At 37.6% G+C, this 13,684-nt stretch overlaps 1 protein-coding gene across 2 annotated transcripts in view; it reads left to right on the forward strand.

The window, feature by feature from the left end:
* Window positions 1-13,684, forward strand: part of Ten-m (teneurin transmembrane protein Ten-m) — an 856,961-nt gene that overhangs the window by 109,350 nt on the left and 733,927 nt on the right. The gene's annotated exons all lie outside the window — the stretch shown is intronic.

Here is a 13,684-nt window from a genome sequence, read left to right on the forward strand (position 1 = left end):
ATTGTTGCATAATTATTTTTACGCAGGACTAGAAGAAAAAAACTAGTGCATTATATAAGAAAATAAATATGATAAGCATGTACTATTATGTTTAAGATATATCGCCAATTATCTGTAATTGTCCATTACATTCGATTAATAATGGCAACGGCGTGATATGGCGTGTTGTAGAGGATAAGCCGGTATCGATAATATCGTTATCGAAAAAGGTTATTAGATGGAATACGCCTTTTCTGCGGATTGGAACGACAACAGCGAATGGTCATAGGCGCGGCGTATTCTTGATTTTATGGCTCTTTGTAACCTGCAGCTTATATGTGTTGCCATTATCGAGAAGCCGGCTTCGATCGTTTCACCCTCTGTTAAAGTCGATGCAAGACTCTAATATCGCCACAATGGAATTGCTTCATCGGGCTGCCTTATCTCGGTTAAAGACATCGCGTTTTTATAATAGAACAATACGATGTATTGCACAGTTATTACAAATTCAAGCTTAGGTTGTTTTATTAATTATTTTATATTTTTTAAATAATATGTTTTATATTACATATCAAATTTATTATATATTTATGCTCAAAAATACATTAATAAAATATTATATATATAATTAATGTATATAATATATGTAACTATTAATATAATATTTTATTAATATATTTTTGAATATAAAGATTTAGTAAATTCGACTAAATAAAGATATAGCTAAATATAATATAAATTTGGGAGATATTAATTCGAAGATTTGATTGTGTTGTAATTTATTTATTAATAGGATGTAATTTTTTTTGCATCTTGATATATATTAGAATAAAGGATTTCTTTAAAAAAAATTTGAGTTCCATGTACAATTTGCAGGAGCGGCACGTACATCCTTAAGTACGACAGAGTTGGAAGATTACCTCCGTTAGAGGTAGACCAAGGGCCGAGCGAATTAGGTATCCGACCGTCGTTTCACTCGAAAGGCCTGTCGTTACCCCGCCGCCCTTTTAGATCCTTAAGAGCCGACTGTTAATCCTCCGTAGCACTTTGCCCTACGAATTGATGCCCTTTAATTTATCCTCCGGTTAAATTAAAATCGACTTAGTCTTTTCTCTGTCCGTCCCCGCCGTTCTCTTCCTCATTTCTCCCCTTGTCGAGATGCGTCGCGCTTCGAGATTCGCAATTCGCTAACGTTCTCCATCAACTTCGACGTGTACCGCTCCGCTTTTCGCTTTGATCTGCCCTGATTCTGATTTCCCTATCACGTGACGACGCGACGCATCGAGCAAAGTCAGACCGAGTCGAGCCGAGCCGTGTCTCTTCCATTCACGTGATGAGTCTCATCTCGTTTTATCACCCTCCATCCACTTCGAGTAAGAACCTCGCGGCAATCCCCGGTATTATCAACGTACGCTTTTACGTAGGCTGTTTAGCTTGTTTGATGTGACTTTGCGGCGAAACACATCAACTATCAGTAAAGCTGTTAGTCCGGAAAGAACGGGCTTCTCAGTGAAGAACGCATTAGTACAAATGGAGTTCTCGTTTTCTCTCGCTTGCTTAAAACACGGAAAGTTTTTTAAAATTATCGCTACCTCGAAATAGAAATACTAAAGAAAAACTTAAGAATGGAGAAAGAAAGAGAGAGTGTTTTCGAGTTATTAGCGAATGGGAAATTGAGAAATAGCGAAATAAGTTTTAAAGGTAGATAATTAGATAATAAAATCTTGTTCTGGAATATAAGATACTATTAGAAGATTTTATTAACAAAATAAATATATATATATATATATATATATAGACAATAGCGTTATTTGCTAAATACGTGTATAGTGATTATCATCGAAACCTAAGAGTGCATTCGCTGACATCCGTATGAATGCGTTTGTCTGCAATCCGACGAAAGCACGGCAGTTCTGGCCGGCTGGCAGCAACAATAGCATGCATTAACCTTTGTGCAGTTGTAACTGCAGTTGCGAGATAGTGGCTCACTCTTCGACGGTGGATGGCGTGGAGTTCTACTCTCTGGACTGGCCGGTACTCTCCAGGCATTTACAACCATTTCGCGTAATCTCAACGAATACAGCCATCGGCTGCTCCATAGCGAGAGATGCTGAGCGGACGAGCCAATTATTGTTTCGGGTCTTCGCGTGCGGCTCGCTTGAATGACGTACGGTCATCTATGCAACAAATCTAACGATGCCGTTGCAACATCGTTAGATTTTGCCGTTCACAATAACTGGCACGTTGATAAGCAATTAAGTCGATTGCTATTTTCGCAATTTTTAGTGCATTGCGATATTTAATTTTTCTGAAAAAGTATAACACTGAAAATAACGCTAAAAAGATAGCTTTTGAATGTTTATTTAAAGCATAATTGTAAGACGACATAAAACTGTACAATTTTGAAAGTGCATCTTTTATTTCATTATTAATGCAATATAATCTTGATTTTTTCCTATTCTTTTAGGCTAAACATATACGTTTTAGAGATTTTAATCGTTTTGCGCTTCGTAAATTTATGACTGCAGCTTTATTAAAATAAATTACAAACAAAAGTTACAGCGAGCCGTAATCCTAATTAGGTTGAATAATATATAATCAAGATAAAAAATAATACATATATAATATATACATATAACTCATATAATACACCCTCCAATACATACACATACACATATACATAATATCTAGAAAGGATCGGTGTAATATCTCTAATCCTCGCGATTATACGCGGGTCTACGGGTGCGTTCAAGACGAATGGCGCCTAACTTATTGGGTTAGCCTTGAGATCGATGAACCAGAAAATCGCGAAGATGGCAAATAGGGGTTTTACTTTGACATCGTCCCATTAGCGCCGGATAAAAATGAGAATCGCAGATCTCTCAGTACCCGCGTATATACGAGGGTGTACGATTCTGCTGGTAATTGCGTTTCGCCCTTAGATGACGTCGGCAATTTTCAACGTTGACGTCCAAACGTTTCGCGCCTGCTTTCGCGAGAGCTTTTGATGCACGAGTAATGCAGGGATATAAATCTGTTGAAGAATTTCTCGAAATGAAAAATATATAAAGCTGATTTTAATGGCATTACTCTCTCTTTCTCTTTTTCTCTATGTTATAAATGCATAACATAAATAATTTATTGATTTTTCGGTGCTATATGTAATTGTGTATTACTTTAACTCTCTCTCTTAAATGTTAAAACTTTTACTGCAATTTCATAGTTATTAAGAAAAGAATAAAATTGAGATGTCTATAATGTTAGAGACACACAATTAGTGAAGTATAGATAATTCCTTGCGTTACATAATATGCAGAATGTAAAAAGAAATATCAGCTACGAGATTTCTTAATTAATTGCTAATTCCGATGATGTATCGGAAATTAAATTTCATGGCGCTTAATATGGCGACTATAAAACTCTTTGGTAGACTAATCGAAGTACGTTACCTGAAGTTTCTGACGTATTCATTAATTAGCGTTGAACAGACTCTGCGTAAGTTAATTGCGAATTATGTGCTTGTGACGGAGGACGTTCTTCAGAAGTCTTCTACGCGCGCGCGTATATACAGCTATATATTCTGAATCAATTAAATTTTCGTTTGTGATTATTACGATAAAGGAATGTAGTAAAAATTTTAAGATCTTTATTTCCAGATATTGAGTTCTGTAAAATGTAAAAATATTTTCCTGTTTGTTTATATAAGGCGCAAAACAATTTAATTATAAAACATTTTAATAATTAAATATATTAACATTTTCTTACAGTGACTCGTGAGGAATATTACGAATAATAAAGATTAAATGTGTATTTAGAATAATTCACTTGTTTTCTTCTTTATTGGTTTCTGTTGGTTGAACGATCGAAGTTTTTTTTAAAGGGAAAAAGACTGTTGTTGGAAGAGGCGCGATTGGCAATTGGGGAGAATTGAATTCTTCATTTTTTTTTTTATAAAACTTTGATGGGTAATCAAAGTGCGAATCCAGGGATTTTTTTAGGTACATTATGCTAATCCGGATACAATAGATGATGCATTAATGCGAAAATGCGGCCGCTAAAGTGCGAGATGCAAAGTACGTGCGTCGGCCTGTTTATCAAGATTGCGAGTAAGTTATTGTGCCTGTCCGACAGAGACATCCCTGTCGCGTCGGCCCCCTCTATATGATCTCCAAGAGATCATAAAATATTCTCTCTCTCTCAGCCTTAGATTCACTTTTCCAGCACTTTTTGAATATGTCTTATTGCGTCCTCGTATCTTCAGCGCTCCAAAACGTTTAACATCGCTAATAACTCATGTATAATTCGTCAACGCTTATCGATCCTAAAATTAATCCGAAATATTATTCGACGTGAAATACATCGAGTGTAGCAAGAGACTCTTTCTTTTTTTTTAAGCTACTCGCTAGAAAGTCGAGCGCCCCTCCAAAAGGAAATTTTTCCGTTCTTCGGGACTACTTCGATCTCGTAAGAAGTCGCGCGCTTACGCTAGCCCGGGATAGGAAATAAGGTGTTCGTGGAAATCTCATATGGTGGGTTCTCGCATAAAATAGGCTGAATAAATCACGTAGTCGGCAAGTTCGTGGATGTGAACGGCTAAGAGAGAGAAAGAGAGAAAGAGAGAGAGAAAGAAAGCGAAAGATGCGCGAAGGCAAGACAAACTTTCGCATACGACGCTTCCGCTTCTCCTTTACTTCCTCCCCGCCTTTCTCCCCCTTCCCTCCCACCTATCTCTTTCCTCTCTATGACGGTTTTCCTCCTACGGAAGCTCCGCGTAGCATCCCCGAGCCACCTTCGACGTCGTAGCCCCTCGTCGTCGTCGTCGTCGTCTGGGCGCGTTTCGCAGTTGAGCGGCGCGCCGCTCTAAGGAAACTGATATTGCCGGCAATATCCAGTTGTTTGCATTGATTCGGTCTGTCTGAGAATCCCGGTGAGCGATTCCTATCCCAGCGCTAGTCTTCACATACGCCATACGAAAACTCATCCTACCGTTTGCGCCGTACCCTGCCTGTCTTTTTCTCCTGCTTCCTCTCGCGCGGGCCCCAACCGGAGAGAAAGAGAAATCTAGTCTCCCTTTTCCTCCTCCCCCAGCGCACGTGTGCATAGATTATTGAAAAGGCACCAGCTGGAAATTCATACGAGCCCGTACGCATCTTCGTTTAGAATCTTCACGTCGGATCCTCTTTCCTTTCAGCACCCTTTGTCATACTTATCTCGGTTTTATATCTGTGGATATGTCGACATCTCGATTCATGGTCGATTCGCTGAATGTCTTATTTCATTCCAACAAGATAGGCATGCAGTGATGCATAATGTATAATTTTAGTTATCTTAAAAATATATAAAATATCCGAAATTGTGGTCTAATTGATAAAATGACGATTCCTCTAAAATAGTACATTGAAAATGTGGAATAAAATTTTTTTTATACGAGACTTTGTTTTCAAGAAAAATTAACTTTGAAGATTAGAAACTTAATAATATATTCTCAAGCTTTTTAAATTTTAAAGTAATGTCAAAATCGAAACATATCAATGTCCAAAGATCTTGAATCTCAGCCTGACAAATTAGTGCATAACTTATCACGTTTCGTTGAGTCGGTTTAATTTTGATCATAAATGTCAATCAATGTTAACTGCGGAACATTTTTGGAAAGTTAGGTAAGCGTATAACGCTTCGCATAGAGAGAGTGGGAACCCCGATGAAAACTGTTTCCGCATCACGGAGCGTATTGTGAAGGCATCGCGCAAGACTAGCGATGCCTATAATTCAGGCGATCTATCACCGCGAGTGACGTCACCCTCGCATAGAAGACGGGGTCGACCGAGGGGGTCCTGATGCAAACTACCCTGCCGCAGCGTTCCGATGATATATCCATCGGCACCTGTTAGACGACAGCGTCTGAGCGTGCCACGATGCCGTCCCCTCTGCGTCCCCCTATCTTCCTCTCCGTCCCCGATAGTCTCGCGTGGATGCGCGACTTAAGCCTCCTTACCATGAATTATCGAGTACCACTTGCTGGAAAGTTGAGGCCGCGTTCACGATTGTCGGAGCCTCTTGGAACAAAGTAACGATCTGCGTCAGATTCTCACGGCGGAAGAAGATAAATTTCGTTATCGTAGAACTTAACATGCGTCTCTATGATTCATCATCATCGTTGGCATTAAAATTGTTTTCGAGTTAAATATTCAAGTCCTTTTTATTTCGCACTAATAGATATACTTATTTCTTGGTTTTTGCGTTTCAGTTTTTTTATTCAAAGAAATTGTAATCGTCGCAAATGTGTTTGATGTATATACATCTATGTGAAATTAGAATGGAGAAAATTCTGCGCGAGATGGAAATTTCTCCTCTAAGAGATAGATATGTAAATCAATTTATAACGCGCGAACGATGACAAGTCGCTGTTCCGATTTGCGCGGCGGGGGAAAGATTACGATATTCTTCCCCAAGTCTCTCGGAAATATATTCATTCTCCGCTAGACGCGACGCTCTCATTACAAATTCGGCGTCTACGTGTAATATGTTATGCGAATCAGCCCGTGCTCGCACGAGGGATGGCTGGAATATTTCTTGTTCAACTAGAAAACGATAAATTTCTCGAGCGTAAGGATGCACCTCAGCGAGAACGCTTTGAAGGTCGCGTGCAAGGGTGGTTATTTACGAACTGTCCTTCGGAGCGGAAGGTACTACATCGTCGTCGTTGGACCGTTGCAATTGGATTAAGCCTAAAACTCGACCCTAAACTCGGCTCAACAGTCAGATTCAAGGGTCTCTCTGTTCCGTATATATGTATCATGCATTGCATCTTCCTTGCGACGATGCATCACGGCCGGTTGTACTTCCGTTTTGACAATACACGAGCTCGGACCCTCGTTTCCGCAAGAAGTTAATTTGTTACCATCGTTCGCAGTTAGTTCGCGTTTTTAAGACAAGATTTAGAATTCATTCTTTAAACTTGCTGTATCCAATCCACATTAATCTTTTATACATTTTTTAATATATTATTATTAAAGCAAAAATAAATAACAAGATATTTATTTTTATGATGCTTATATGTATATATATTACATACATATATGTATTATTTATACACACATATATAGTCACGATAGACGTTTAAATAGGTGTAAATGATTGAGTGCATAGCCTTGCTGTACAGTCACTTGTATGTTATTATAGATACTATACTAGACGGACAGAAGAAATTTGATCGATTACGACGTGAAAACGAGTATGAGTTCAGATGTCACTTTCGAGGATAGTCACAGATCATTAACCACCCTCTTACTTAGTGGATTTCTTGGTAGAGAAGTCAGTGATTCGCAAACTTTAGTGCAAACGACGTTATATTAATACAGCTATGAAATCTAGCATAACTCCACAATGTCTCTTATCTCTTTTCTGTATAAAAAATAATTTTATAATGATATAAAAAACATGCTATAATAAAAATTGATAAATTTGTTATTCTTTTTTTTGTTTTATAACGATTAAGCAATAAATTATTAAATAATGGTGATAGATAATTTTTATATATAGTGACAGATGAATTGTAAGCACTTTTTTTTACATCTTAATAATAAATAATGGCGTTCCACGAGAGGATCGCGCGCGAGCTTTTCCATTTCAGACAAGCAGAATGTCCTAACCACATTCAATTTTAGCGTGAGGGAATGTACGGCCGATACCACACAGGCATCGGATTCGGTTAACGTGAGAGATTGTTCCTGAATAATTAACGATCGCGTCCGCGCGGATAAAAGTATTCCATTATGTGACTTGTTCGCCATTGCCCCGTCTCTTCGTAGTAATGGCAGTTTCTCGTTGCCGATTATTTTTTATGCATTTGTTTAAATTCAGGGATGTGTCGGCAATCCTTGTGTAATCCAGACTTGTGGACTAAGTTTATTAAATTAATATTTATTATCAGTTTAGCGATCGCCATCTATATCCACATCTTTACTTTTATCTCATCTCGATTCCTTAGATATTTTTTAAAGCGGATCTTATAATTATACATTTCGTATATTACATTTCAGATATTGCTTAAACAGAGTTATGACTCTAGCACAGCTGATTAATATTCTTAATTTTAATTTTCTTTTTATTTGCAGTATTAAAAAGAAATATTTGGCTGTGTCTATTACAATAAATAATTATTAGGAAGTACTATTTTTTATTTGAAAAAATTAAATTTATGTTGATTAACGTAAATGACCAAAGATCGAAAAAAGGAAGCAAGACAAGAGAAATAAATTTATTACTTAAAAATATTCCTATTAATATTTCCTATGATTTTCTATAAAACTTTTTAAAGGATTTGATCTCTTTCGAAATTATAGCTTTTGACTGTCTCGGAAGATAAATTAATACGAAAACGCATTCAGATGCTATTTCTATATATTGTCATTTATAATTTCATATCGTAATAGCTTCTTTGTAGACTAGAGATATCTATCATATGTTTGAAAGCGTTTTGTGAGTGCGAATACGATCGATAACGCGGCCGCCGAAAGTTTCTGTAAACGTGGAAAACGGCCAGTCAATCTCCCTCTTCCACCCCCGGAGAGATTTCATTTAAATGCAGATGACCCTGCGTAAGTGATGCCGCGACACTTGACTTTAATATCGATGGATATCATTAGTTCACCGACGCCGTCTTTCCTATCTTTCTTCCTTTCTGCAATGGATCTGCGTTATCTCGCTCCTCGAGTTGACTTTATATACGCGGCGATATTGCGGACACGTCTATGGGCCGTTCCAGGGGCAACCCCTACGAGAATGTACGCCGCTTCCGGGGAAAAGGAGTTACTTTCAATTTGCGAGCAACGCGGAGTTAACGCATAGCAAGGATCTAGTGATAGGATAGTGATTAAAATTATTTTCATAATGACAGCATCAGTGCGGCGTGGTTTTTTCTACTCTTCTATAAATTTTCAAATCGTCAAAAGAACTCAATTATTAAGTTTACTTAAAATAGTGAGTTGATTATACGTAAGAAGGAAAAAGACTTTAAATCGCAATGAAAATTCTTCGCGTTATTTTTTTTTATTCGTCCACGAGCTTGAGAGACCTGGAGAGATTTCAGGACATTCGTCGAATTTCCTTAAACGCGCTAAATCGTGAACAGCAATGTCAGGGCCACAATGACGAAACGTAAACGCGTCTTTTAACGCCTCTCGACGAGACACAATGGTCGTCGTTGCCGGTCGATTGACCGCACTTAGCGAAGACCGGAACGTTTTACCGACTGTCGCCATCGAAGCGACGACGACAACGACGACGAGGATGACGGCGTCGTCAACGGACAGGCGGAGATAGGGAAACGTGGGGGACGACAGCGGGGGTTATATGCCGGTTAAGGGGATCCTTTCGAATCCTCAGTCTCTCCGGAGCACCAGTGGAAAGACACAATAGTTTTAGCTTCGACAATCGGTTGATTGGGAAGAATTACGAGACGATTGTTCGGCACGGTGCTTTCGTTGGGTAAAGTGGATGTGCCTAGAAGCGGAAGAGAGCGCAAACCAGGCGATAGAAGGGCGCTAACGAGGACCAGAAACGTCCTGTTCCTATCCGGCCGCTCTACAGTCGCCAGCTCAGCGTTATTTGCTGTTCTAGACTTAACATCATTTAACGCGACAAACTCTTCTGTCAAATCTATAACACTCGCTTCTCTATGTATTGTCGCGGAATAATATATTCACAGCAATGTATTGTGATGTGCGAGCGTATTTCTATAAGAGTAAGATGCAAGCGAGGACGTTTTCATTCGCAACAGGTATATTATCATAATTTGTGATTCGTAAAATATATTAAAAAATATGTAAAACTTTTTAAAATATCTGAACATTTCTTTTTTAGAAGAATATACATCGAGATTAATTCTTTTTGTAAGCATTAAATACAAAATACAAATTATTTTTCTAGACTAGAGCCGCGAGCACATTTTGACATAACGATTGGGGGACTGTAGCATAACGACTGAGCATTATCGACGAAGTTTTATCATCCTTTTTCGCTGGAAACACATGTCCACTTTCTACTTTTATTACGTGACGTGCCTCACGATTCCGCCATTGTCGTTGGACGAGATGTATCGCCGGGAGGCGATGGATTTCGTGTTCGGCGTGTTCCTAAGACTAAGGACAGCCCGGTTAGCATTATGGATCTCCATAACTTAACGCAGCCGGACAATACGGACAATCAGGCTCCTTTACGCTACGTTGGTCGGCGGATCCTGGACTGGTTGGTTTCGGGATTCGATTCGACGGGACGAGGTGCGGTCAAGACGTGATCCGCACCCCAAAGAAGTTGCGACAGTCTCCAGCCGTCTTTTGCCGAGCGTTACGGAAACCTAGATTAGTCGCGATAGGAGAGGTCAAAAGGGAAGGAGGGGGTGGGATATGTGGCAGGATTCGAGCTAAATCACGAGATCGAATCGTTCGACTTGGCAGGTGTCATTGACCCGAGAGGTCAAAAATCTAGGAGTTTAGCAAACCGGATTGGAGCTCGGTCGGTCGAGTGTGTGGTCGGATTCTAAGCACGCTCCGTCACCTGAAGTGAATTGCACTTACTTGCTGCTTCGTTACGATCCTCGCTACTCGGTGATCCGAGTGAACTGCTACCCTGGCTCAAATATACGCGTTAAACAAAATCGATTTCAATTCTAAAAACAGTCTATAAGGTTTTATTTTAAAGCAGGGTTGGGAAGTAACGCGTTACTTGTACCGTTACAGTTAACTTTTTTTTTTTTTTTTGGTAACTGTAACAGCGTTACAAATTTTATCTACAACAAAAAAAGTAATTTTGATACATATTCTTAGTAACAAGTAACTGAAAAGAATCTAAAAGTTACATTTATCATTACTTTTACGCATAATTTTCATGCAAACAAATACATAAAGAGCATTAAATTATTTAAAAAATTAAGAAACAATTTTGATAAAAGATAATTTTAAACCATATCTCATGCAATTCTTATAAACTTTTTATATATTGAAAACAAATTAAATTTATAGATTAGTGTATTATATCAGAATGTTAAAATTACATAAAGTTACGAAAAGGCGATTTTGGCCATAATTATAAACTCACAAAAAAAATTTTTTTATTTACACTTACAGAATTTCGAGATTTTAAGAAAAAAATTTTTTTTGCAATAATTTTTCTGATTAAGATATTAAGATTTAAAATTATTATATCTTTATATCAATAACGATATCATATCGAAATTATATCGCGTGTTATTTTAATATAACAAAATATGTAAGAAATGTAAATTTTATTTGTTCGTATTTTACATATATAACTTATAATAGTTAAAAAAATGGAGAGTATAACAACTTGTTATGTTTTTTTTTTTTAGTAACGGTAAAGAAGTATTTTTATAATATAACTTTCCCAACATTCCCTGCTTTAAAGATACTACGAAACATAATACTTTCACACGCGCGCCTCATTTTAATTAAAATTCATTAATATAATAAATATATAGTTATTTTTTAAAATTATATTTTACCGAAATCAGTAACAGCGCAGCCTCATTCGTTAACTTTCTCCGAAAGCAACGCGCCTTGAACGCGCTTAAAAGAGCGATGCGACGTGTAAACGTTAATTATTGCGCCGTACACGTGAGGCAAGGGACGAGCAATAATTATTTTCGCAGAGCGCCGCGATTAATTCAGGCGGTTGCGGCAGGGACGGGGAGAGTCGGCCGTGGACAAGCTTAGCAGGCTGTATATCCCCTTCGTACATAAAAGCGAAACGCGGCCTGGAGCACTCAGCTTAAATATTACGTAGCACCTAGCTCGCGGTATGTACCTCACTTATGCTACCTAAATTAATATCTGCTCGCGTCGTCAGATGACTTCGTCGACTTCTTGGATATGCTTTTAACACGCTCGGCATTAAATCTCGCGCGTTTTGGACGGACGATCGTAGCGTATAATAATGATTCGAGAAGGGAGATATGTATTTGATTGTGATATAAAAAATGCGTAGAAAAAATTAAAAGATATGTAAATAGAGTTATAAAACTATCGAGTATCTACACATTTGTGCAGGTAAATATATTGTAGCAAAAGAGACGCGGTAGATTCCCGGCATATAAATGATTACTCTGCCTCTTATCTATGTAAATGAAAGTAGTTTTTCAGTGCACGCTTATCTACGGATACGCAATTACTCATTTACCTAACGTTAATTATTTAATTTGTCATTTATTCATGGCAATAATTACACTGGCGTTTGTGGTAATTTAATTCTATAAACACTTCGGCAATCTCTACAATTGTGAAGGCAACTAATCTCGTCACGACCTCGCTTTTTCCGCATCTTGCATTCCGGATTCAACGATATGGTATTTAACGAATGCGCCGTAGATTCGGGTAGCGTATATGATGTTATCCGAAGTTTTTTCCGCAATTTCCTAGTTTACCTGTAATCGAGGACACGCTAATTTTATCGTGCCTAGTTCCACGTCGACCCTACATACACCTTGCATACAAAGAGCCCTCGGTAGCACGAATCGAGAGCGCCCGCATAATTTTATTTATCGCGACTGAATATTCATACGGGCGGATAGGATTTTTCCTTCGCATCTGCGCGGCGAGAAAAACTTTGTAGCGTGCGACCATACGGCAGTATGTTTGCTCGGTATACGTATTATATACGTATATTGCGCGACCGCATTAGCTAATCGTAGAAACCCTAGCTCCGTGGCTGAATTAAATCGTCTAGCTTCATTCGTGACGAGTTCCCGATGTCGGATAAGCCGGTAGAAAAATGCTATCCCATTTCCACCGTGAGCTCGACGCGATTGTATCCTCGCGACAGTAATTAATGAGCCGTCTCGTGCGTCGTGATTCGATAAACGCGCAAGAAAGATCATTTTCGTGCGTCTTTAATTTGCAAGCGTAGTAAGAGTTCACAAAATATGCACAATAATTTACTAATATAGCATAATATATGTAGGAAATTTTTTCCGTCTCTTTCCTTCTCTCCTTCTTTTTCTTTTCTCTTTCTTTCTCAAAAAATAAAATAAAAACTTGAATAAAACTACATTTCGCTTTTATTTTGGCGTATATATTTTTACTTCGCATCACTCTAAGTAAGATAATTTACTCAACTCGAAAGCTGCTTAATTGTTAAAGTACTTTGTCAGCTTGCGAAAAATGAAGGAAATTTCTTTTGCGCTCGTTGGAAACTTCGTGGAAAGTTTCTGAAGAAAATAGTTGCAATCACGTTTGGCATTTGCCGAGTTTTATTTCGCTGACAAGAAACAACAAATGCGCGCGCATGTCTAATAGTTTCAATAATTAGATCGATCAATCACTCTCAAGTATCCCTCAAAGAGTATGCATACTTACACAATTAAATACCATTATTTATCACAATTTATTTCTTCCAAAATCTTTCTCAAAGTTATTAAAATACATGCTATTAACGTTATCAATTATTACTTAATTATAATTATTATAAAAAATAGAACGTCATCTTCTTTTGATTTTTAATTACATATTTTACATACATATACATATAATGTATAATAATGTATAATACATATATGTATATGTATATCATGTATAATAATATAAGCGTAATATAGTGTAATTATAATGTAATATATTATATATTATAATTAGTCTCTTATAAAGATAAAATCAAATAAAAGATTTAAAAGATTTAATAAAATACATATTTTTGA

This window comes from Prenolepis imparis, unplaced genomic scaffold, assembly GCF_030444845.1.
Source record: "Prenolepis imparis isolate NDT839.2.m4 unplaced genomic scaffold, iyPreImpa1.0 SCAF_4, whole genome shotgun sequence".
NCBI lineage: Eukaryota > Metazoa > Arthropoda > Insecta > Hymenoptera > Formicidae > Prenolepis > Prenolepis imparis.